Raw genomic sequence first — 25,885 nt, forward strand, 5'->3', positions numbered from 1 at the left:
AAGCAAGTCCCAATCAAACTTAGTTTCCACACCTTCACTTGCAGGACTGACCTCGGAGAGAAGCCTTCCCAAGACCCCTTTGCAACTCACCTGCTACAACAGAGCCCCCAGCTGCAGAGGGTAGACTGTAACTTCACCCACTTACACTGAGCCAAAGCTCCAGCAGCAAGCTAATTACACATCAATTACCAGCACACACACTTCAGAGCCCATCGACAACTGTGCAGAGGGGCAAAATACACCCCCAAGTCCAGAGGCATCTGTGGGAGGGCCCCAGGCCTGTGCCCAGACCTCCAGTGCTCCCCCTGCTCGCCCAGAAGTCATAAGTCATAGCCAGATACTTCTTGCTTTCCCCTCCTGGAATTTCAAGGGAATTTGGTCTACTAATTTCTCTCTGTAAACAAACTCTAATGACACTTGCATTAGAAAATAAGTGAGTACAATCCATTACTTCGGGCCCCCCTCTCTTCAGATTCCATGTGGCTGGCTGGAAAGCTGCCCCTGACTCCTCTTACCTCTGACCTCAGACACCCTGAAGCCCGCAGCCTCGCCCACATGCTGGTAAAGTCCATCATTTATTCGGCACCAAAGGGCCTAAGCCATCATGGTTCACAGAGGGACAGAGCCAACTGCCCTTCTGAAAAGGGAACTCAGATGGGAGGGGGCAGGCAGACAGCACCCAGCCAGCCCCCGGGACACACCCAAATCTGGGCAGAAGGAGAGGCGCCCAAACCCTCTCTGCTCTTATCTGCAGTCCAAAATTCACGGGCAGGTTCAGTTTCTCTCTGCCCAGGCTCTGAGGCTCTTCCTCCTCTGCAAGCAAACTAGCACCAACCACTGCCCAGCCGGGAGGAGGAGAAAACGGGAGCGCAGCGGGGAAATGGTGGAAACACGCCTGTGTCCATGGTGTGTCACTATGGGCAGGTGCTATCAGTAACATGATTATTTTACAACTGGGGTCAATTTCTCGGGAACTGGGTTCCTGGTGCCTCTGAAGCTGAGCCATTTGCATCCTTCAGGACAGGGATCCTGGGGCGTGCCTCACACAACATTTTCCAGGCCTCTCCCCAGAGCTGTAACTCTATCTCTACCACTTGCTTTGAGAAAGAAAAGGAGGAGGATTTGCTGAGAATTTAGTGCAATTGTAAGCCACAAGCCCTGACCAGGAGCCTTGGGTATGTATTTCAGAGGACGGGTAGGGATGTGCAGGGGGTGTTTCTGGGCTTGGCAGGAAACAGACCCCTCTGTCCAGCTTCCGGTCTGTGGGGAGGCTGAAGCTCCTGCCGAAAGACCACCAGACTCGGGCAGTGCCCCAGCACCAGCTCTACCCAAGCAGGCGGGCACCAAGGGGTAGGAGGTGAGCACCTCCTTCTGCAACACCTGCAGGCCCTTCCAGGCCCTGGAAATTTTTCAATACGAGGCAATTCTTCCCTTGTCTCCATGTCAGCGAGCATTACACACACAGCCTTCTGAGCATGCCAAGAAGGTACTGAACCACATTTGACCCCAACTTAACCACTTCAGTTCATCAGATGGCTTACGAATGGAAGACGAACCCCCACTCCCACCAGGATCTAAAGCAACCAGGGTTCAAATCCCTGTTCTGAAGTGACTGCACAAATGAAATCGTAGGGTGGTCTGAGTCACCCACCACTCCTGGGAGCTGTGGGGTCCCAAGACTGTTGCTTCATGCTACACTCCAAGCCCATATGGCCACCCCGGGAGGAAGCCAGCCTCCCAGGGACACACCCTGCACAATTCCACTCCTTCCTGCTAACATACTCCTCTGCTTAAAAGCACAAGCTCTTCTGGGAAATGTGAAGTGGGGAGAGCTGAGACATAGCCAATCACCCACCACGTTTTAGGTGTGTTCTCTCTCTCTCTCACACACACAGGGTCTGCCAGAAACATATTCATACATATAGGGGAATGCTCTGTTGTTCTTGCTGTCATGGACGCCTGGATGCGGGCATGAGCATTTGCAACACCTTCCTACTAGTGTATGGAGTGTAAAACGGGCTTTTGTTTCCCAAGCAAAGGCAACTGGCTGTTTTCCCAGCACTCCTCACCACGAGGGCCTCATTGATACCCCAGGCCCTGCCATTAACAGGGGTCTCTTTAAATGGAGGCTGGAGAGGTGGGCTTTAGCAGACAAGGTTCTTCCAGCCAAAAGGAGGGCTGGAGAGGAACCACTCTGACACAATGCCCTTTAGGAGTTTCTTTCCAAGAAAAGGGCCCAGACAGGACAAAAAAGTTCTTGAGCAACTCAGGGGCAGGCCAGCTCCACATAGCCCCAGGGTGGCCCAGCCTGGATAAGTTCCCCAAAGTCCGCCCTCTCGGCTGGGAGAAGTCCAGGGTGCTCTACTCCCAGCTTCAGAAGCAGGAAGGTGCTAACTGGGCATCACCCCGCCTGGGTGCAGTGGGTGTGGGGAGAGGTGCTGTCTTAAAACCCTACTCTACAAAACAAGCCCAGCTTGAGCTGGGATTAGACAGGAGCTTGATATTACTCAAGGACACATTTAGGCCCTAATGGTTTTCCAATGACGGGGTAATTTACTACCTGGGGGTTAAACTACCACTGGGGCCTGGGTCATAAACAGGCCTTTACCCCCACAGCCTACAGCCCAGAAGCAGGGGCAAGATGGGGCCCCTGGTCCCATCCACAGATGGCTCTCCCAGAGTTGTGAGAGGCCCCCCGCCCCCTCCCCCTTGCTCCCTGTCACAAGCCCCACCTGGTGGGGCCCAGGCTGGGGTTCCCAGCTGATTCTGGGATAAGTAGGGCTTTATCTCAAGGGAGAATCTATTTCAAGCCACAATCCTTCTCAGAAAGAGGAGGAAATCACAGAGTCCAAACACCATTTCAGGTGAAATCAGGAGGTTATTAATCTCCCCTCAGAGCAGACAGAAAGAAAAATCAATGTTTTTAGAGGGGGTGGGGGGGATTCCATTTGAATTAATGGGTTTGTGGCTTCTCCATTGATCTCCGCCTCTTCACACTTTCTTTTTTGCTTTTGTGTTCTTGGGGAGGAAGGAGAGAGAGGGGAATGGGGAGGGGGGTAGGCCTCCCGAGAAGGGAAAGGACAGTCTAACCTTAACCTTTCTCCAGGAATAATGCTAATTAGCGAGGCTTAATGAGAACTTCCCCCAGGAAGCGCCGCCCGGTAGGGGCGACCAGACTCAGGCAAACGCAGCTCCAGGTGGGAGTAGGGGGGGTCACTTGGGCCCCCGAACGGCTGGAATAAAAAAGCGAATGGCACTCCCCCCCGCCCCCCATCAAAGTGTCGGGCCCTGGAGGACTAGGTGCCCAGCGCCCAGTGGCCAGCGCGGTGTAAATCTAACTTAATCCGGACGCGCGCCCTCACTCCGGACAGCTGCCCCCGGCCCATGCGCACCCTTCATGAAGGAACTGCCCCCTCGTTAGGGGTGGCCGACGCCCCCGGCTTCCGCGCCCACCGTACACCTGGGAGGAGCGCCGGTCCGCTCGCCCCGAGCGGGGACAGGGGCCTGCCGAAGTGGGCTCAACTCTGCAAACCTCGACTCAACTCCCCGCGCCCAGGCGGGGAACCCCTCCCTGCCACTCAGCGCTTCCCGTCCTCACATCCCTAAACACAGTCCACTTCCCTTCTCGCCGCGGCGGCGGCAACCGGAGCCCGGCCCCCGCCCCACCGCCTGAGAACGCCTTCGTCCCCGGGACGCGGAGCCCAGCTCGCTGCAAACGGTGTGGCCGCCGCACAATACCGCGGCGCGGCGCACACAATCACCGCCCCCCAGGACCGGCGGCGCGCGCGGCCCGGGAGAGAAGTGCGCCCCCGGCGCTCCGGGCTGGGCACACCTCTCGGGCACCTCGCAGCCCCCAGAGTGCAGCCTTCCCGGCCCCCATCACTCGGTCACTCACCCGCCCCCCGCCCCAGCCCACTCCGCCCAGGGCGCAGCCGCTGCCCTGAGCCCCCCTCCTCTGCCCTGGCGCAGGAAGCTCCCCCGCGCCCCCCTCCCCGGAACCCCCAAGCCCCCCGCCCCCTAACCGCAGCTCAACGGCCGGCGGCAGAGGCGGGAGGAGGGGGGCGGCGGCCCGGGGCCCAGAAACTGCCGGATCTCGGGGATCCGGGCCGGACTCCGTACCTGGGCGGGAGGCGAGGCGAGGCGGAGACTGGCGGTCGGGCTCCGCGAGTGCGCGGCGGTGACAGCCCCACAGCTCCAGCTGCTGCTGGTGCTGCTGCTGCTGCTGGTGCTGCCGCCGCGGCCGCCCGGGGAGAGGGGCTGGCACCGCCGCGGCGCGTCACTGCCCGGCCCGGGGGCGGGGGTGGCCAGGGGGAGGGCCCAGGCAAGCGGCGGCGGCGGCGGCGGCGGCGCCGTGGCCAAGAGGGTGGAAGGGGGAGGGGGGCACCGGGCACGGGGAGGCGGGGGAGGGGGGCGGGACCCGGCACGGGGCGGGGGCCGGGGGAGGGGAGCGCAGGGAGGGCGCACGCTAGGGGAGTAGGAGGAGCAGCAGATAGAGGAGGTGGAGGGGCGGGCTAGAGGGAGTAGTGGGCACGGGGGGAGGGGGAGGGGGAGGGGGAGAGGAAAAGGAGGCACCCAGAGAGAGGAGAAAGGAGGGAGAGGCGGGCGGGGGGGAAAGGAGGAGGAAGAAGTGGGTGCTGGGCCAGGTAGCGGGGGAGGGAAGAGGGCGCACTGGACGCACCGCCATGCGCTTCTGTGGGAGAGCACTCTTAAGGGGGAAGCGCTTCGAGGGAGAGCCTAGCTGGGGGGAGGGGGGTGCTGAGCCCGAAAAAGAAGGCAGTGGGGTCTGTGCCCTCCCCTCGCTCCCGGAGGCCGCAGTCTTTAGGTCTCGGGGGAGGGTTGGAGGGCACACAGCGGCTCTCCGCGTTCAGGCCCGGAGAGGAGAGACTTGGCCCAAAGAAAGTGACTCGGGCACCTTTAGGAACTCCCGGGGCCTGCGGGCAGGACCTCGACCCCAGCGCGTCTCCTCCTGGGGGATGCGGGTCCTCGCTGGGCGGAGATGCTGGGCCGGGGGCTGGGCCCCCGGGCGGTGGTAGCAAGACCGAGGTCTGGGAAAGCCAGGCACATGGCTGGCTCTCTCCCGGGCCCCCATCCCCACCTCAGGGCCCCCCCTTGATCAAGTTCAAGCTCAGGCTCCTCGGCGCGCTGCCCACTCCCCTCCCCCTCTCTCTATTCCGCACCACCTCGCCTCTTCACTCTTCCTTTGTCTCTTGCCCACCACTTATTTTACACCCACCCCTGCGCCCCTCCTGCCTCCAGGCAGGTGCCTAGGAGTCCAGGCTGGGCTCACCTGTCCGACCCAAACATTTCAGCTATCCCGAGCGCCCAGCACCGGCTCGCCCCGGCTCCCTCCCATCGGTCATTGTGCTCCTAGACCACACCGTGCAGGCTCCTTACCGAGCGCTAGCTAGCTACAGTTGTAAAGTAATAGGATGATATCAAGAATGCAGCTCTATCCCAGACCTAGGCGCGCACTGCACAGGGAGACGTAGCATCGCCGGAGGGGGAAGACCCACGCGGGTCCGAGACGCTGTCCTCCGCGCAGACAGACCTAACCGGCCTAGGGTGCTGGGGAAGGCGGTTTGGGGCGTCGCGGGGGTGGGGTGGGGGGGCTGCATCTCCGAGCTACCTCAGATTCAGCCTGAAGCAACACGCTCGTCCCCAAACAGCAGAATTAGAGCCGACAGAGAAGATGGGTCACGGGCAGATGCCCACCTCCCCAAATTCACATCCTCCTTTACATCAGACCAGTCTTCGGACAAAATCTTGTGCTTTAACGGGGATGGAGTGCTGCTCTCGTGGAATTCTGTGAGGAAATGGCCAAACACCAAAACAAAAACCAATAACGACCCCACCTCCTGATTCCTCTGGCCGCATCCGAAAAGGAAGGACAATTTCTACTGACTGTACGCTACAACTCATTCACGGTGGAAACAACAAAGAAGAGAAAACGAGACAGCCACCGCGACTGTTCGCAATTTTGAAACAGACTGCCTTTAACCTTCCAACTTTTTTTTTTTTTTGGAAAAAGCCTTTTTCTTTCTTCCACTGAAAGCTTTGCATTGTGAACCATCCGAGGCAAACAAGGCTCCCTCTATAGGTTAGAGTTGGAAGTACAACACCACAGGTTCAGTGCTCAATCTATTCACCCATTAGAAAATGAAAGGATGACAACACATCAAATTAAGGCACACAGACTCACTTCCGCACATGCTGTCGATATACAACTCACATGTTACTCATTAGCCCCTCTTATCCCTGAAATCAAATGTGTGTTCAAACAAAAACACTCTCTCCGGTTCCCCTGTGAGATTTTTACTTCGCATCCTCTGTGGTGGGGGACAGTTTGGAGACTTCATTACCTGAACGGCCACACATGTTGGTGACCAGTAATGATTTTTAGAATTAGTGGCCACAACTCAGTTCACCCAGGGAAATGTGACCATTTCCAATACCGAGGCGGTCCTTCTTCACGCTGAAAATGAGATGAGTCAGGCTCAGGATTCTCCATCTCTTCCCACCACATTCCTAGAGACCTTTGACTTCTCCTGGCCCGAGTCGCTATTTCACAGTGGTGGTGGACATCTGGGCTTGAAATATAAAGCCAAATCCAACTGAAGTTCAAAGGTGGAATTGAACCCAGATAACCCACTTCTTCTCTGACTAATAAAAGAGAGATAGTACTGCCCAGGAGGGCAGAGCAGTGATTTTCTCTAAGCATGAAATGTGAACTCATTTACCATCCCTGAGATAAAACAGCCCGGCCCCGCTCGACCCACAGAAAGCAGTGAGGAGCCCTGGGGTGGCCTGGCTATTTAGCGGCACCAGGAATCGGCAGGTTTATGTGTGCTGAAGCCTGCGGAAATCTGCAGGAGCTGCCACTCCTTGAGTCACCTTGTGTAGTTTGTTTGCAGCGTCCTTGTGCCTCTGGACAACTCCCTCCATCCTTAAAGTGGCCACAGCATGGTCCTAACAAGGAATGGCATGACCTAGTTTTCTGACCACTGGTTCCCCCAATGATGTGTCCCAGTCGGCTGGGAGGCCATGGCAGAGAAGGCGGTTCCCTCCTGCCTATGGGGCAGAACTGCCTTCGTGTCTCCTCCAGGCTCTGCAAATGGTGGGCACTTTGTAAATGAACAGCTGGTGGGGCATTTGCTCTACGGTGTTTCTTAGCAGCAACCCTTCCTTACAGTTTCCTATATGAAATGGGCCTGCGCCTCAGTGGGGACCTAGCCATGAAACCAGGGGGTTGTTATTACTGGGAATATATTTTTTAAAATATTTTATTGATTTTTTTACAGAGAGGAAGGGAGAGGGATAGAGAGCTAGAAACATCGATGAGAGAGAAACACCGACCAGCCGCCTCCCGCACACCCCCCACTGGGGACGTGCCCGCAACCAAGGCACATGCCCTTGACCGGAATCGAACCCGGGACCCTTCCATCCGCAGGCCGACGCTCCATCCACTGAGCCAAACCGGTTTCGGCTATTATTGGGAATCTTAATGTGACCAGAGCAGATGCTGTTTAAGCATCTCAAAGCATTAAAACCCATTTATGCCCAGCCAGTGTGGCTCAGTGGTTGAACCAGGAGGTCAAGGTTCAATTCTGGGTCAGGGCACATGCCTGGGTTTAGGGCTTGATCCCCAGGAGGGGGTGTGCATGCGGTAGCCGATCAATGGTTCTCTCTCATCATTGATGTTTCTATCTCTCTCTCCCTCTCCCTTCCTCTCTCTGAAATCAATAAAAATATATATTTTAAAAACACATTTATCCAACAAACTACTTATTAATGACAGAAGGAAACATGTACCTGCACAATGGAAAGATCTGCCAGACATGCCCCAACTAAGCAATCAAACACAGGAAAGTGGGGTCACCTGATGCAATGTGCTCACCTCCTGAAGGGATGCAATAAGAGGATACAGGATCACCTACGTTGTGTTCTCCCCAAAAATGCTTACCTGGATCTGATCATAACCTGGATCTGTCCTGAACTCTTCAAAAGATCCACTGTTATTAACTTGACTGTTCTAAATCATGAGACTAAAGAGATATAGCACCTAAATGCAAAGTCTGAATCTTGGTTGGATCCTGGACATAAGGATTGAGGTGGAGACAGTGTGAAGGAGAGACAGGAGGGGTGGAGTGGAGACGGGGGTTGAGGAGGGAGACAAGTGTGGGCTCTGCGCTGAATGGTCAGGAAAGGCCCCTCCTAGGAGAAAGCCAACAAGTGCCCTGACCCTGGGATGGCGGAAGTTGACAGCTGGGTGAAGACGTGAGGCACAGTCTTTCAGGCAGAGGGAACAGCTGGTGCAAAGGCTCTGAGGTGAGAAGGGGCTTAAAATGTTTGAGGAGTAGAAAGATGACCAATGTGGCTACAGCAGAGTGGGCCATGGGAGGGGAGGAGGAGATGAGGGTGAGAAGGCATGCAGGGCCAAGCACCCAGAGCCTTGTACACCACTGTGAGGTGTGTGGATTTTATTCTAAGAGTAAGGAAATGATGCAATCTGAATATGTCTTTAGATCAGAGGAGTGATATTATAAGGAAGCAAGAGTGGCAGTGGGGAGACCAGTAAGGAGGTCGAGCCAAGAGCCTAGAAATAATCTAGCCTAATGGGACTGGTTCACATTCTGGCTCTGACACTAGACAAGTGACCTTGGGCACCATATGTAAGTCTCTCTAAGCCTCCATTTCCTCATCTACAAAGTAAACAATGAGATAGTGTGTTTAATGTAGTATTTGATACCAAAATGTCCCCTTTGAAATTAGAAACTATGGTAGCCCGCCTCCATGATGGCCCAGATGATCCTCACTTCCTGGTGTCACACTTTAGACCTGTCACAATGAACAGGGCCGTGAAACCAGTGGGATGGTATGAAAAGGAGGGTGTATGACGTCTGAGGTTGGGTCATAAAATACAGCTTGATCTTTTCCCCAGAGGGAGTACTTGGTCCATGGGAGTTCTTATCATCACCAGGATTCTAAATTTTCACAATGGTGGCCATATCCCTCTCCACAAATGCCGTACCAGTTTACTCAGCCACCAGCAGTATCTGGCAGTTCTCATTTCACTACACACTTGTCAGCACGTAGTGATCTTTTCTATCTTTGCCAGTCTGAAAGGTGAAAAATGGCATCTATTTTCCTTTGGGATGTGAGCATATGTTTATGTGTTTATTGGTCACTTGTATTTCGTTTCTTTTCTTTTTTAAGAACCACTTGTTCATATTCTTTGTCCATTTCTCTACTTGGGTTGGTGGTCTTTTTTTTTTTTTTTTTGTAAGAAGTCTTTGGAAAATGAAATTAATATTTTGTCATATATTTTACAGATATGTTTTCTTTTTATTGTCCTTTTACTTTGTTTATGAAAGGATTTTTTTGCCATATGAAAATTTTATATTATCCCATTAATTTTATTTTCCCTTTAGGGCTTTAGGGTTTCAGGTCAAAACAAAGGTTTTTTTTTTTTTCCACTTTAAGATTATAAAAGTAATACACTCATATTTTCTTCTAGAGCATTTATAGCTTCATTACAGTTAAATCTTTATTCCATCTGTAATTTATCTCCATATAAGTAGTGAGGTGAAGATCTAGCTTATTTTTTTTAATGGCTATCCAAGTTGTCCCAATACCATCATTTTAAATAACTCATCCACTGATTGGAAATGCCATCTTTACAGTACATTAATTTTCCATTATTTTTGGAATTGTCTATTCTATTCTATTGATCTGTCTATTCCTGTCCCAATATTATAGCTCTAGAATGTATTTTAATATATGGTGGGGCTAGCACCTCTACCCCCATGAACTGTCCCTGCCCCCAGCATTATAAAGACAATTAGACCCAGGCCATAGCAGAGAAGCACAGTTATGTAGAAAGGAGGAATGTTTCCACCTGAGGGGTTAAGTAAGGGCGGGGGGCAGGAGGCGGGTGTCCTGGAAGAGGTGCCATCTACTCAGAACCAAAAGAAGGCAGGAGGAATGTGACAGGTGGCAAAGTGGGGAGGGTATCCAGGCAGAAAGAGGAGCATGGATAGGAGCGCCACAGCTTCCCATGTGCCTGAATTCAAACTACTTGATCTGCGGGCTGGGTTGTAGCTCAGCTCATCCGTTTATTCTTCACATTCGCCAATTCTTGCACAGGTGGCTGCAACCTCATAGTAAGTTTGACACCTTTGCTGAAATCTAGGAGACACTAATACTCTTTCCTCATTCCTTCTCTATTTAGATAATTTCCCATGATGAATATAATTAAAAGAGCCTGACTTGTTGAAGTATCCTTTCCTAACAACCACAACAAAGGTCAACATTAGTTTCATCCATCTTTTCAGAAATGTGTTACTTTAAAATGTCATCCATTAATCTCTTCATTTCACTCTCTACTCCAAAACCTTCAACAGCTCCCAGTTGCTGGCAAAATCAAATGATAGTTCTCTGGCCTGGTGTCCGAGGCCTTCCACAGCTCTGCTGGCCATAAAGCCTGTTCCAAACGGTGAACTGTGCTTCAGACAGACTCACCGTCTTCTGCCCTTCAATCACCATGCCCATACCGTTCCTCATGCATGCTTTCCGGCACATGTTCTTCCCACAGATATGCATAATCCCACTACCATAGTATGACTGACATCGCAATGATAATACAGATGCAGGTCCGCCCACTTGGAGCCTGCAGGCCAGCAGGAAAGAGATTAAACAAATGGCCACACAGTTTCTGGTCATAGGATATACATTCAGTTTGTACTTGACAATTTTGGGACCTGCTAGGAATGAAGTACCCAGCATGTGAGAAGGATATGGTAGATACTAGAGGGCTCCGCTGAGCAGGTGACACTTCAGTTGGTCACTGAAGGATGCACGGGCATTCACTAGGTGGGAAGATGCTTTGGGTAGTTGGCAAAGACACCCTCCACCCTTGCCAACTCTAGGCCCCCTGAACTCAGAATGTCAATCTCACAGACAACCCAGCTGGCTCTGGTGACGGGCTCTGTCAGTTGACGCACTGTGGTACTTCCTGTTCCCTGCGTGACATCTCATTTCTCCAACTGGAAGTGAGCTCTCAGGGGCTGGAACAGGCTCTCAGATGGCAGAGTCCCCCATGGCAGGCATTCCACACACAGTAGGGACTCATCACTGCCTGACGCAGCAGCCTGTCTTGCCCACCGCTCAGCACAGCCCTGAGGTCTGTGACAGAACTCTGAATTAAGCAGACCATCCTCAACATGGGCCACGCTTTGTAACTCCCACAGAGCATGCACCCTCTTCTCTCTTCCTTCCTTCCTAGCGCCTTTGGAGAGGCTCAGCCAGAAATCCAAGACTACACACAATCTGGCACTTCCGTTCCTAGGTGTGCGCACACCGAAACGAGAACTGAAGGTTCCTAAAGAACACACCTAGAACGGTCCTAGCAGCAGTATTCATGGTGGCCCCGACTGTCTGTCAACAGAGAATGGACAATGTGGTACATCTACACTGTGGACTACTACTCTGCATGCCTCAGCACAGATGACTCTCACAAACGTATGCTCATGAGCAATAGAGCACGTGCCATAGGATTCTTTTTGTATAAAGTTCTAGAATAGGCAAACCAACCTATGCTATTCGAGGTCAGGACAGTGGCTGCCCCAGCTGGGGGAGTGATTGGAAGGGGCACAAAGGGTCTTCGAGGTGCGGGCAATGCTCTACTTCTTGATCTGAGAATTGGTCACAGGAGGTGAATTCAGTTTGTAAAAATTCACTTAGTGATATGTGCTCTCTTCTGTATGTGTGTTATACTTCAATAGAAGTTTGAAAAAGAAAAAAGCCAAAGGCCAGTTACCATGGCTGAACAGCTTAGGGCTCGGCATAATCATTTACTGCAACCAAATCTACACCAGCCCCGTGCCGGATGGTGGTACAGGCTCCCTTCTTTAATCAGGCCAATAACTAGGTTGGCAGTGATTGCCATTTTACATCTGAAGAGTAGGGGCTCACTGAGGGAGACTGAATGGCTCATCCAGTCACCCAACAGTGAGGATACAGGCACTCAGGGGACATGCCCACAGTGAGGATACAGGCACTCAGGGGACATTCCTCTAGCGGGAAGCTAGAGGCCATGCTGGGGGTGGAACAAGGGGTGTTGATCTCCAGAGCACGTGGTGGGCCCTGCTGAGGTGGGAACACTGAGCCGACGGTGACGCTGCACCTCACTGACCTCTAGCAGAGCAGAAAGAGGAAGCCACCCGAGCACGACTGGGCCCACAGTGCAGCCAGTGGTTTCCCTCGGGCTGGGAACTGGGAGTGGGCTGGGGCTGCTGGAGGCATTCAGCCTCTGGCTGGACCCAAGGCTTCTCCAGGCAACCCCGGGGGAGGCTGGGCCTGGAGAGTTCCAGGCCGCTGGGCTGAAACTCTAGCTGGCTCCTCCGCAGGTGACTGGGGGACAGGAGAGGGCCCCTCTGCAGGCTGTCAGATGCTAACTTACTCTGCTGCTCCCAGGAAGGCTCGCTGGGGAATGGGAGCAGCTACCAAGAGAGAGAGACAGGCATCGCTTCCCGTTTCCACTGAAATCCCGTCATGACAGAGCCCACAAGTGGTGTGTGGGTGGGCAGGTAACAGCCAAGGATTCTGGGGCCAGAGCTGCTGCTCAGAGACCTTTCTGGTGGCTGGAGTCATGTGATTGCTGGTCAGCATCTAGGGTAGGGGAGCAGAGTAGGGGAGCAGGCAACGGGGGATGTGTTTTGTTTGCAGTCAGGCCTTTCCTCGGTGTGACCTCAGGCTGGTAGGTGACAGTAACTGCTCCGAGCCTTGGTTTTCCTCATCTCTAACACGGGGGACAACAACAGGGACTTGTGTCTGAAGGCCGCCCTGAGGCATAAATGCAGTAATGCCTGCAGCGAGCTGGACTGGTGCCCAGCCAGCACAGAGCACCTGCCTACAACTTAGTTATCATTCATGATGATGATAATGTGGAAATAAGCAATCAACATTATAGACATTAGTCAACAAACATTTATTGGGCCCCTACTATGTGCTGGGGCCTGACCCAGGAGCAGGGACTGTGGTGGTGAGATCAGCTGACCTGGGCCTGCCCCATGAGGCTGGTGGTGCTGGTTCCGCTGGGGCCGTGGCCTGTCCCTACCCTCTCTAGCAGTTTCCTTTTCCTTTCTCTTCTTCCTCCCCTTCCCTTGGGAAATGACAGCATTAACTACGACTTTGGACGAGTTACTTAAGCTCTCTGAAACCCAGCCTCCGTTTCCCCATGTTCCCTGTGAGGGAGCTGACGCACAGAAGCCCCTCCACAATTGTTTCAGCTCTCCTCCTGGCCTCCCTCTCCTCTCTTCTCCTTCCTTCCCACTTCCTCCCTGTTTCCTTCCCTTACTATTCTGTTCCCCTGCTGCGTCCGGGCAGCTGTTGTGTGTACTGTGCTCCTTGGCAACTTAGCACCAAAAGGCACAGTCAAACTCCGCTCAAGGTGCCTACGCCACAGCAGACACTGTGAACTAACTTACCTGATACCCAAACTCAACATTTCTCCCTTTCCTTTCTTAGCTACAGAGAGTGGGGAAATGCAATTCTTTTTTTCTTTTTATGATATGATTCCATTTATTGAAAACCTAAAAACAAGAGAAGTTATAGTGCTTTATGATGTATGCTTAGGAAGGGAAATGCAATTCTTTCTTTCCCAGCCTCCTTGTAGCTGTTCTGGCCAATGAGATGTCAACAAAAGTCTATCGGCAATTTTCTGGGAAAGCTTTTGCTTTGCTGGACTAAGCTTATACCACCCCTTCTCCTTTCCCCCTCACCTTGAACGTGGAGAAACAGCAGCTAAGTTGTAACCACCAGGAAAGGCCAACAATATCACAGGGACACCAACTCAACATTGCCAACATTAGTACCGCCAGTGGCTCCTCCATTCTCGCTTCAGGAGTAAAAAACTTCATGTTTTGCTATACAGTCAGCTAGACTTCTGTACGTTTTAGTCAGAAGCACCCCTGACTGAATCACAGTGCTCCTGTCTGTGGATGAGCTGGGTAGCAAGGGCCCCCACTCCCCCACTCCAGGGGGCCCTTTCTCTCGGTGTCGACTTCTCAGAGAGACTGGGGAGGGGGCTGTGTCCAGGCACCTGCTGTGTGCACTGTGGTTCTTGGGGAAGACAAGCACTTACTTCCGTTACCTATGGACTCTGCAGGAGGGAAAGGTGTCAAGGCTAGTGCACAGGTGTGCCTGGGCACTTCCTGAGCTACAGCAGCGTTCCAGTTAAACAGTACCTTCTATTTCAAGCCTTTTTTTTTTTTTTTTCCTTGAGGCATTTGAAGCCACTCCAAACATCCAAGGCTTAAAATGACCCTGGGCCTAGCAAGGCATGGGGTCTGTTACTCATTTCTGCCAAGGCAAAAACTGCGGGAGAGAGAGGAGTGCCCAGGCTTGTGGTTGTGCTGGGCTGAGCCTCTCTCCCTGGCTGTCTTCTGTACCCCAGTCCAAAGCTCAGAGCTGGCCAGGCCATGTTACCAGGCTGCAGGAAAGGTGGGGAGCGGCTGCCTGAGGATGGGAGGGACAGGGGGGCAGAGCTCTGGTCCCTTCCCCGGCTTTGCCAGTGACACGCCCGCCCGCTGCTGACCCTTGATACACTGGAGTTCCTCCACTGAGGAGTTTCCTTGAAGAAAGGGGTTCCTCTGTCAAAAAGCAAACTTTGTAAACCATTGGAGTCTGGCCCAAACCTGCTGTCCCACTAACAGGAAGCTGCTGCATGGAGAAACGAAAGTGAGACAGCTGGTCAGGGGCAGGGCCACACCCAGAGCCAGAACCACCTCACTCCCTCTCGGGTGCTCGTCTCCACTGGCGATCACCCCCAGTCAAGCATCTGCGTTCCTGCGTCAGAGGGAGATACACCAAGAGGCTTCACAGTGCGCATAACAAACTGCACCCGGCGGGCAGCCCCTGCGAGCACTGTCCTCTGCCGACTGCTCAAATGTACCCCAAGCACGCCTCTCCCTGCCTCCCTCCCTGCTCTTAGCCCCCTTGTTGTTCCTGCCCCAGGGCCTTTGCACTCACTGCCTCTTCCACCTGGAAAGCCCTTTCCCCTTTATGGCCATAGGGCCTGCCACTTATCATTCAGGTTTGGGCTCAATACCACCTCTTCAGAGAGGCCTTCTCACCCAGAGGTACAGTCTATCACCTGCCCCTCTTTTAATTCTCTGCCCCAAACGCCTCACTTTTGCGTATTTTTTTTCTGATTGACTGGTTTATCATCTCTATAGCCTGTAAGCTCCCCGAGAGTAGGCTCTCGTATCTGTCTCATTCACTGCTGAATCCTCAGTGCTTAGAACAGTATCCAGGACATCGTAGAAACTTAAATGATTTTTGACTGAATAAAGGAAGAAAAACAATTTTAAACTATACAAACACTGGGTCACGGGAAGGACAAGGGCCTGGTGGGCTGTGAGAGGAAGCCATGAGCCTCTGTCTTCTCCTGAGCGGAGGTGGGGGAGCTACCCGCCCACTGGGGATCCGCAACTGGTCACTCTGAGCAAAAACAATGCAGCAGCACAAATTCACGGCACAACGTCATGTTTTCCCATGGCAGGAAGGAAGGGAGGAAAGAAGGAAGGAAGGAAGGGAGGGAGGGAGGGAGGGAGGGAGGGAGGGAGGGAGGGAGGGAGGAAGAAAGAAAGAACAAAAGAAAGGAAGAAAGGAAGAAAGAAAGAAAGGAAGGAAGGAAGGAAGGAAGGAAGGAAGGAAGGAAGGAAGGAAGGAAGGAAGGAAGAAAGAAAGAAAGAAAGAAAGAAAGAAAGAAAGAAAGAAAGAAAGAAAGAAAGAAAGAAAGAAAGTAAGTCCTAAGGCCTGTTAATGAGGTAAACACAATCATAACAAGGAAAATCTTGGCGGTGCTTCTTCAGTCCACCCAAAGCCATTATCTCTAATTGATCTCCAGACATCAGCTGCTGAAGTGTCTGAAACCCTCCTGCAGCCTCCAGGTCTGGTTACAAAGCCCCAGCCCACCCACCCACCCACCCAGTGGGGTCAGGTCTCCGGGAGCAGCTCCTTGCTGGGGGCTGGGAACTGTTTGGGCCCCACAAGAGAAGGAACCGCCAGACTGACAAGCGTGAGGGTGGGTCAAGAACCTGGTCAAAAGCCACAACTGTTATAAACGCTCAGCCGCCAGAGCCAAGCAGCTGGTATTTCAGAGCCTGAAGTCTGGACAAAGCCACCAAGAGTCTCCTCCTTAAAAAAATGTGACAAAAATCAGGGAGGGCTGGACAAAGCACCCTGTCCTAAACATCCCACTTGCTCTAGATGAGGGAGACATTCTGAAAACTGGAATTAGGCGATGAGTTATTAAAAACAACAACAAAAACAGGACTTAGCCACAAGACCCTAAGGCCCCCTGGGTTTCAGGCCAGGCCCAGAGTTGGGGGGGTCACAAGGTCAGCGACAGGTTCAGTGACCAGCTGGATGTTTCAAGCCACCCCTTCCTGGCTCAGACCAGAGAGATGCCTCTTATCCTCAGGGACAGAGCAGGCAGTCAGCTGCCCAGGGTGCTTCGCAGGGGTGTTGACAGAGATCTGAGAAGAGCTGCTGCCTCCCATTCATGGAGGCCCAGGTAGCAGCTCCTGACCTTGCTCCTGGCTTTTCCCTCGACGCAAATAAAGCATGCCAAGGCCAGCCCTGCGTGCAGGATTGTGCTCATGGCACCAGGCAGCTCTCCTGCTGCACCAGTAAATTATGGGCACTACGTGCATTTTTTCCCTGGATAATGAAGTTGAAAGGCCACATCGGCAACCTTGCATGTAGGGGGGCGGATGTCGGCAGCCTGGAAGGGGATGAGCCTTTAGATGCTGCTGGAGACAATGAGCTGTTTAGGTTTGAGGTATTTACTAACGCCATCCCGCAACCGGCTTTTGAGCCAGGATGTCAGTTGTTTTCTGCTTCCTCCCCCCCCCCCCCCACGGCTTCAGGGAAGGGGAAGAAAGAAGAGACACGGACCCCTCCAAGCCCAGGCTGCCCAGGCAACGCTCCTTTTCTTTGGGTGTTATGAAGCTGCAGCAAGTTTCCAGAAGGCACCTGGAGATTCTCAAAAATATATATTGATCACTAAATTAATGCCTCATAAAGATGTTTGACAATGGCTTTATACTCCCCTCTTGTCTTCTCAAAATAGAGGTTTCCAAGAAAACATTCCCTCTCAAGTTTAGAAACGCCCCATTTTTCTCGACACCATCTTTAGGAGGATGGGAGCAGGGGGGCTGTCAATATTTATAGCCCCCAGATTCCCACACTGGCTCCTGGGCCCCCTCCCCCTGTTTTTTTTGTTTGTTTGTTTTTGTTTTTTTGCGTGAACAGAAAAGCCTGCAGTAAAGGTATCTTGTTTATATGGTAAGATCAACAGTGTCTCTGCAGTATTTTTTACCCACCAAGAAGGAGATGCAAAAATTTTGGGGTATTAAACAATTTCCCCCCCCCCAAATAACTTTTTTTTTTTCCAAGCCAGGAAAACTTTAAAAAAGAAGGACACCAAAGGGTAACCATTTCTACTAAATCTGAACACATATTAGTCTTAATACTGAAGACAGTGTGGAGCTGGTACACGAAGAGACCAAGCAACTGAGGACTGAATAGAAGTAGATGCTATTTCAGATGGAAACATAGTAAAATTTAAAGGTGGCATCTCAAACCAGTAGGAAGGAAACAGATTCTCTAATAAACGATGCTGACATAAAAGGGTAAAGCAGGATCTGCATCTCAGAATATACCAGAATGAGGTCCAAATGGATCAAAGATCAAAATTGAAAAATAAAAACATCTATTTTTTGCTCTGTCAGCTGAGAGGGTGTAAAAGAAAGGACACCCCAGTAGCACTAAGCTTACCTAGCACCCAGATCTTGGATTTTAACACAACTCTCCAACTGAAGGAATCAGAGCTCCTTGGAGATATGACTGATTCTAGAATTGGGGCAGGAAATATGTAAGATGAGCAGGGAGCATATTGTAGTGCCAGAAAGTAAAGAAACATTAAAGCAAAACAAAATAAAATGAAATCCTATTTAAAAAGGAAAAAAAAAAACACTCCCCAAGAAGCAATAGGGTATTGTCAAAATATCATAGGACCAACTGAAAGAGTTCCCAGTGGCCAAAGCTAAAACCATATGAGCAATAAAACGAATAAACTAGAATTGAATTATAAGCCAAAATAGAAAATAACCATATAAATAAATGATTGAATGAATTTATAAATAAGGAAGGAGAGAAAAATCTCCCATGCACAAGAATTCCAAATAATGTAGGTGGGTACTTCGTCCGTAGGAAAGAAAGCATAACCCCCTACACCTTAGGTGTGGGCTGCACACAGGGATTTCCTTCCAAAGTCTGCGTATGGCGAAGGGGAAAGAGTAACTTCACAGCGAAGAAATCTGACCAACATTATCGCAGCCAGGTGTGACCGTCACCCACAGCCGTGAAGCATGCTGACAGTATGTAGCCTTTACATGAAATGGTACGAGGGACACGATGTCTGTGGTCTTCCTCTTAATAACCTGTGACCCCAGTTTTGTATATTATGAATAACATCAGACAAATCTTCAAATTCTATAAAATACCTGACCAGTACTCTTCAAAACTGTCCAAGTCATCAAAAACAAAGAAAGTCTGAGAAATTGTCACAGTCAACAGGCGCCTAAGGGGACATGACAACAAACTGTAAAGTTATATCCCAGATAGCACTGGAACAGAACAAGGATACTAGGTAAAAACTAGGGAAATATAAATAAACTATGGGCTTCAGTTAACAATAATGTAACATCATTGGGTTCACTGGTTGTAACAAATGTATCATATTAATGTAAGATGTTAATAATGGGGGAAACTGTGGGAGGATGGGTAATATGAGAATTCCGTACTATCTTAATTTTTCTGTAAATCTAAAACTGTTCTAAAAAAAACGCCCAGTCTATTAAGAAAAAAACAACACATGGAAATACTAAAAGAAAACATTAGTTATTAAAAACAATGGATGGAGGTGGAGTGGAGTTAGCCCTTTTAAGACTCAAATGCAAAAGACATCAAGTAAAAAAAAATTGATGAATTTGAGAACATTAAAAAGAAGACAACACACACAGCCTTAGAGGGCTATGGTTGAGAAAAAGAGGCCATGGCTAACTCCAGGGAATCAAAAGAAAGGAAATGCGATCACAGTATGCTAGCTGGTTCAGCTATGAAAAATATATACACAGTCACAATAATATAAATAATGATAGGCCCTAGGTGGGTAGCTCAGTTGGTTAGAGCGTTGTCCCGATACACCAACATTGTGGGTTTGATCCGCAGTCAGGGCACATACAAGAATCAACCAATGAATGCATAAATAAGTGGAACAACAAATCAATGTCTCTTTCTTCCTCCCCTCCCCTCCCCCCTCTCTAAAATAAATAAATTTTAAAAAATGATGATAGTGATCTATCTAGATAGAGAGGTATAGATTTATTGAGGGATAGAGGAAGGAGAAATAATACTAGTATATGTTTTTACGAGCGGATATAAGAGTGTAAATTCTGATCTCCCACAGCAGGAAATTAAACAACCAAAACAATCCAAATTGAAAAATCAAGAACTAGCAGTATGAGCATGTTGTTTAGAAACAGGAGGTAAAACACGAGAAGGGATGGCTGAAAGGTAAGGAAAAGAAGCTGTCAATGGACAGTAGAAATTGAAGTGGGAAGGCCAGGGCAGGGTCTGCTGTTTTTTATATGATTTTTAAAATAGGTATTCCATTGACAACAATAAAAATGAATACAAATAAGCCAAGAACCAAAAGAAGACAAAGGACTACCTGAGGAGCTGTTTCTGAGGGCCAGCGGCCCTGGGGTTATGGGGAGGGGCATAAGGCCAACCTGAGAGCAGCTACCCCACCCCCAAATCTTCTCACAACCAAGATGCTCCAAGGACGATTCTTTGCCTGGAGAAATCCAAGCAGCCTTGGTCAAGGGCAGTGTTCTGGTTGCTTTTTGTTCTTCTTGCCACAGCACAAACCTTCCGCAGAGCCAGGAATTTAGTGAACAGAAAAAGATTTGGGCTATAGCTTCTCAGATCTTGAAAATGGGGCCAGTGGCATTTCAGGCCTTTCTTGGGCTCTTTTTTATTTTTTTTTATTTTTTACAGAGAGGAAGGGAGAGGGATAGAGAGTTAGAAACATCGATGAGAGAGAAACATCCATCAGCTGCCTCCTGCACACCCTCCACTGGGAATGTGCCCACAACCAAGGTACATGCCCTTGACCGGAATCGAACCTGGGACCCTTCAGTCCGAAGGCCGAGGCTCTATCCACTGAGCCAAACCGGTTAGGGCCTTTCTTGGGCTCTTATGGAAGTAAGCTGGGCCCCCAAGGCTCAGCTACATAACAAGTAACCAGCTGATCCCAGAGGCCTGTAGAGGGTGTTGAAGAGGAGAGAGGCGAGAGCTGGATGGAGCAAAAGAAGCAGGCCAGCAGCGGATGTCGAAGGCCAGGAATCAGGAAGAAGGGGAGAAGGCTGGGAACGGAGAGAGTGGTCCCAGCATACCTCGGTGGGAAGAGGATGAACTGGAGGGACGAGGTGTCTAAGACAGCAGACCCCACATTCTCACAAATTCCACAAGGCCCACACATGCACATTTCTAGAGAGCAGACACAGATGCTCAACGTTTGAAGACACTGGTCTAGGGAAGAGACTGCAGCAAGACAGTAGCAAAGATTACAAAAGGTGAAGAGACCAATGCTGGGGAAGATGCTGAGGGCTGTGAAAGGTTTAGAACTCGATAGCAATGACGATTTTCCCAGTGAAAATCATGGTGAAGCCTGAGGCATTCTTTATGTTCATCAGGACCACAGCCTCAACCTCCCCAAGTGGCAGAACTCCAAGGTCAAGAGGCTCTGAAATCTTACTGGGAAATGATGTCTTTGATCAAAATAAACTATCTCTCCTTGCCCTATTTAATGCCTTTTTTGCCTTGAATATTTACTTACTAGAGGCCCAGTGCATGAGATTCATGCACTCAGGGGGCTGGGGGATCCCTCAGCCCGGCCTGCGCCCTCTTGCAGTCCAGGAACCCTTGGGGGATGTCCAACTGAGGGATAAGCTGTCAGTCGGACATCCTTAGCGCTGCCACGGAGGTGGGAGAGGCTCCTGCCACCACGGCTGCACTCGCCACCCGTGAGCCAGGTTTCTGGCTCAGCGGCACTCCCCCTACGGGAGCTCCATGACCACCAGGGGGCAGCTCCTGTGTTGAGCATCTGCGCATCAGTGCGCGTCATAGCCACCATCATAGCCACCGGTCGTTCAGCCGTTTGGTCGATTTGCATGTTAGCCTTTTATTATATAGGATTTGACATTAATAGCACTGTCCTCTCTTTCTTTTGTTTTCATCTTCCTTTTTGTGTCATTAAAAATGTATCTGTCCTGGCCAGTATGGCTCAGTGGTGGAGCATTGGCCCACACACCGAGGAGTTGAGGGTTTGATTCCCGGTCAAGGACATGTACCTGGGTTGAGGGTTCTTTCAATGGCCACAGTCTGTGAGGCAACTTATTGATGTGTCTCTCTCGCATCCCTGTCACTTCCACTCTCTCTAAAAAAATCAATGGGAAAAAATATCCTCAGGTGAGGATTAACAACAACAACAAAAAAACACCATTAAAAAAAATGTCTTTTACCCTGGCAGGCACCGCTCAGTGGTTAGAGCATCGGCCTGTGCACCAAAGGGTCTCAGATTTGATTCCCAGTCAAGGGCACGTACCTGAGTTGCAGGTTCGAGCCCCAGCCCAGGTTGGGGTGTGTGCAAGAGGCAACCAATTGATGTATCTCTCACATTGATGTTTCTCTCTGTGTCTCTCCTCTCTCTCTCTTCCCTTCCCACCCTCCTTTCTACTCTCTCTCTAAAAAAAAAAAAAATCAATGGAAAAAAATATCCTCAGGTGAAAGTTAACAAAAAATAAATGTCTTTTATAAATGCCAAATAAATTTTTTCATTAAAAATGGAAACATTTGAGTGTTTTCACTCTGTAATGAAATTTAACCCATTGATGTTTATTGTAATTTATCACTGTTTGGTCTTGCTTACTTATGTTTTTGTGGATTTTTAAAAAGTATATGTGTGTCTTTTTATTGATTTCAGAGATGAAGGGAGAGGGAGAGAGAGATAGAAACATCAATGATGAGAGAGAATCACTGACTGCCTGCCTCCTGCACACCCCACATGGGCATCGATCACACAACCCGGGCATGTGCCCTGACCGGGAATCAAACCTGTGACCTCCTGGTTCATAGGTCGATGCTCAACCACTGAGCCACGCCAGCCGGGCAGCTTACTTACGTTTTTAATTCATTGTCTCTTTTGGTTGTTTCTTCTTTTATTTCTCCATTTATTTACTCTTGCTGGGCTGGTCAATTTTTCTTTGTTCCTTTTATTTTCTTCAGTGATTTAGAGGTCCTACATTCTATTTTTGTTTCACGGAGATTACTCTTTAATTTTAAAGAAAGACATCAGAACCTCTGCTTTCGTAAGAGGCCATCAAAGCTTTACACACACTAAGCCAAAGCAGGGGACATGACCATTTCCATTCGGCTATTTCTTCCCCGGGTTCATACGTTGCCTGAGCTGCAGGGCGGCCTGAGGAAGGGGAAAGGGACAACCATCACGGCTATCGAGCTCTGAACCTGGTGTCAGCGCCCGCACTCTGGTAAGGTGGCCCCACGGGCAGGAGTCCTGTGGGGCCGGCCCCGTTCAGTAAGTGACAGGCTTCCACTGTAACCCACGGACTGAGCTTCTCCTTTGGGTCTGCCCCTTTTCTTGGGGCTCTTCGGAGCAGCAGGGGGAGTTGAAAGTGTTCAGGAGAAAAGAAAGCCACAAAAAGGGGAAAGGATTCAGAGGGAGGAGGAACAGAACCCTGCTTTACTCTCCCTGTCCCACAACGTGGTCCCAAAGATACTGATAAAAAAGCGAATGTGGTTAGCCAAAAAATAGAAACCACCCACCGTCTGTCAATGCATGAATGGATAACACAACGTGATCCATCCATACCATGGAATATTATTCAGTCGTGAAAAGAGTGTGGTTCTGTCATGTGCTGTAACACAGATAAACCTTGGAAACATTAAGTGAAATAAGCCAGACACAGGAAGACAAATGTATGATTCCACTTATATGCAGGACCTAGAAAGTCAAATTTATAGAGACAGAAAGTAAAACAGGGAATACCACGGGCTAGGAAAGGGGAGAATGGAACATCATTGCTGCATGGTTTCAGAGCTGCCGTTGGGGGTGATGAAAAAATGTTGGAAATAAATAGTGGTAATGGTTGCACAACATTGCGAATGTGCTTAATGCTACTGGACTGTGCATTTAAAATGGTTAACGTGGCTAATTTTATGTTGCGTATATTTTACCACAATTAAAAAGAAAGTGAACGTGGAGAGCCATTCAGAGCGGGCTTGTTTCCTTCTCCACTTGGAGAGATGGGAGACTCAGAGGTTCCGTCCTCGATTGTGCTCCTTTCCCGCCCAAATCCTTGCCTGGCTCCCGGTGCTGACTAAGGAAAGGCTGATTCATGGCCTCTTTTCCAAGCAAGGCCCATGCTCTGTCTCCTCCTCCTCCTCCTTCTTCTTCCTCTTCCTTCTTCTTTCACCAACGGGCTTCGGCCTTCCCCAGCCCAGGTCCTCCGGAGCTGTTACCTCTCAGCTTCCCTCACCTGGACCCTCTCTGACTGTTCAAATCTCATCTGAAGTAAGTGCCTGTCCCCGGAGCCACCTGGCAGTCCCTAGCAGCCTTCCTGTTTCTGTTTCCCGCCCTGGTTATAGTTCATGGCTGCTGCCTCGTCCTCTTTACTAAGAAGAGCGCGTTGAGAACAACCACACTGTCTTATTCCTCTTTTCGGCCCTGGTTTCTTGTTCGAGGTCATTCACCGTGTCTATTAAACAAAGGTTGCATAATAGTATTACTGTCAATAGTAATAGAGGTCATTGAAACTTCCTCCCTGCTCCTAATGTGCCTGGCACAGTACTCAACACTGAGCTTGCTTTGTGTCATTTAACTCTTAAAATAACTCTATGGGGTAGGTGTGTTTATATTACTCTCAAATAACTGGGGGGGGGGGGGGGGAGAGGGAGGGAAGCACAGAGAGGTGAAGCAGTTTGCCCAAAGTCACACAGCTGGTAGCTGGTGGAAATGGTCCTGTCAGCCTGACTCCAGGGTCTTTGGTTTAGGTGGGTGGGTGGGAATCCTGGCTGAGAACAGTAATGCTCTACACTGCCCCCGGAAAAAAGCAGGAGGGCCAATATTTTGGCAATCCCAGGACCACCGGACAGAGGCTACGGACCCTCTGGGTGCCCCGGGAAGGTCGCAGACCCCACTTATGTGTCAAGGGAAGGAGGAGTCCTGCCCCTCCTCCCCGACCCTCCAGGACCAAAGGCAAACTCTGGGGCAGGAGCCTAAGGAGGAGGAGGGAGGCAGAGGTTAATGGAAGCAAGTAAGAGCCTCCATCATGCGGGCTTAAACAATGGAGCCGTGCACCACTTCACACACTGCTGGGAGGACCATTAAAACCATTAGCGGGACATTAGCGGGGAGAGAGGGGAGGCGGAGGGAGGGGCTGACAGCCCTCCCACTCTGGGACCGAGCAGAGTTGGTGTGTGTGTGTGTGTGTGTGTGTGTGTGTGTGTGTGTGTGTGCGCGCGCGCGCGCGAAGAGAGCAGAGCCAGGGGGGTGTGCCCTGGGAAAGTCGCTGAACCTCCCGGGTCTCAGCCTCCACTTCTATAAAACGAAAGCGTGTGTCCCGGGAGGCACAGATGATTTGTCTCTCTCCTTCCGGATCTGGATCTGATTTCTACAGCGGGTTCAAACACTGGGATCTCAGGAACAATCAGAATAAAGTCACCCACAATGTGGATATCAAATTACAGATGTGCCTCTGCAGATAACTGAGCCTTCACAAGGTAAGGAAGACCACCCCCACCCCACCCCTGGCCCCTGTCCAATTCCTCTTCACGTATTTCCTTAGGCATGACATTGAAGGTGGTCCCGTTCCCAGGGCAAACAAAGCCTGCCCTGCTAGCATCGCTGCCACGGACTTTCCCCTCCACCAGCGCCATGGGCATTACTCATCCTAAAGAGCGCATCCTCACCCAGGAGGTGGAGAGAGGAGCCGGGCTTGGGGCCCAGGCAGGTGCACAGGTTCAGGGACGGAAAAGACTGAGTTCCCATTCACATTAGTGGTTGTGTGACCTTGAGCAAGTGCTGACCCTTCCGGAGCCTCAGCTAAGGCGTCTGTAGGATGAGGATAACAACATGACCCTGAAGAATTGTGAGGGTGAAGGGCAAAGTGTGTGTGACCCACTAATGACCCACCTGCCGGAAACAGCACCCACCCTGCTTGCTCCCTTGTTTCTGGTCTGTTCTTCCTCTAGTCCAGTGATGGGCAACCTTTTGAGCTTGGTGTGTCAAACTTCGCCAAAAAACTGAGCATAACTCGGGTAGTGTGTCACTTTGAGGAAAAAACATTATTTCGCAAATGTTTCATCCTCAGGAGCAGCAAATGTTTCATCCTCGGCATGCGGCCACATGTCATCAGAAATGGCTACGCGTGTCAGTGCTGACACGCGTGTCATAGGTTCGCATCACTGCTCTAAGCTTTCTTTCTTTTTTAAAAAAATATATTTTATTGATTTTTTACAGAGAGGAAGGGAGAGAGAGTTAGAAACATCCGTCAGCTGCCTCCTGCACACCCCCTACTGGGGATGTGCCCGCAACCAAGGTACATGCCCTTGACCGGAATCAAACCTAGGACCCTTGAGTCCACAGGCCGACGCTCTATCCACTGAGTCAAACCGGTCAGGGCTCTAAGCTTTCTTTTGTTTCTCCTTGTCTCTCTCATCGAACTGTGAGAGCAGG

The 25,885-nt window shown here is 50.6% G+C and overlaps 1 protein-coding gene across 2 annotated transcripts in view; it reads right to left on the reverse strand.

Annotated features, from left to right (window-relative positions):
• NOL4L (nucleolar protein 4 like) overlaps positions 1 to 25,885 on the reverse strand; it is a 131,461-nt gene that overhangs the window by 36,699 nt on the left and 68,877 nt on the right. The window contains exon 1 of one of the 2 annotated variants that reach the window (XM_079784918.1): positions 4,120 to 4,280. The exons of the other annotated variant lie outside the window; for it this stretch is intronic. The gene's annotated coding sequence lies outside the window, so the exon portion shown is untranslated. Of the gene's footprint in view, positions 1 to 4,119; positions 4,281 to 25,885 lie in introns of those variants that run through there. 2 annotated transcript variants of the gene reach the window in all.

This window comes from Cnephaeus nilssonii (assembly GCF_951640355.1).
Source record: "Cnephaeus nilssonii genome assembly, chromosome: 11".
Lineage (NCBI taxonomy): Eukaryota > Metazoa > Chordata > Mammalia > Chiroptera > Vespertilionidae > Cnephaeus > Cnephaeus nilssonii.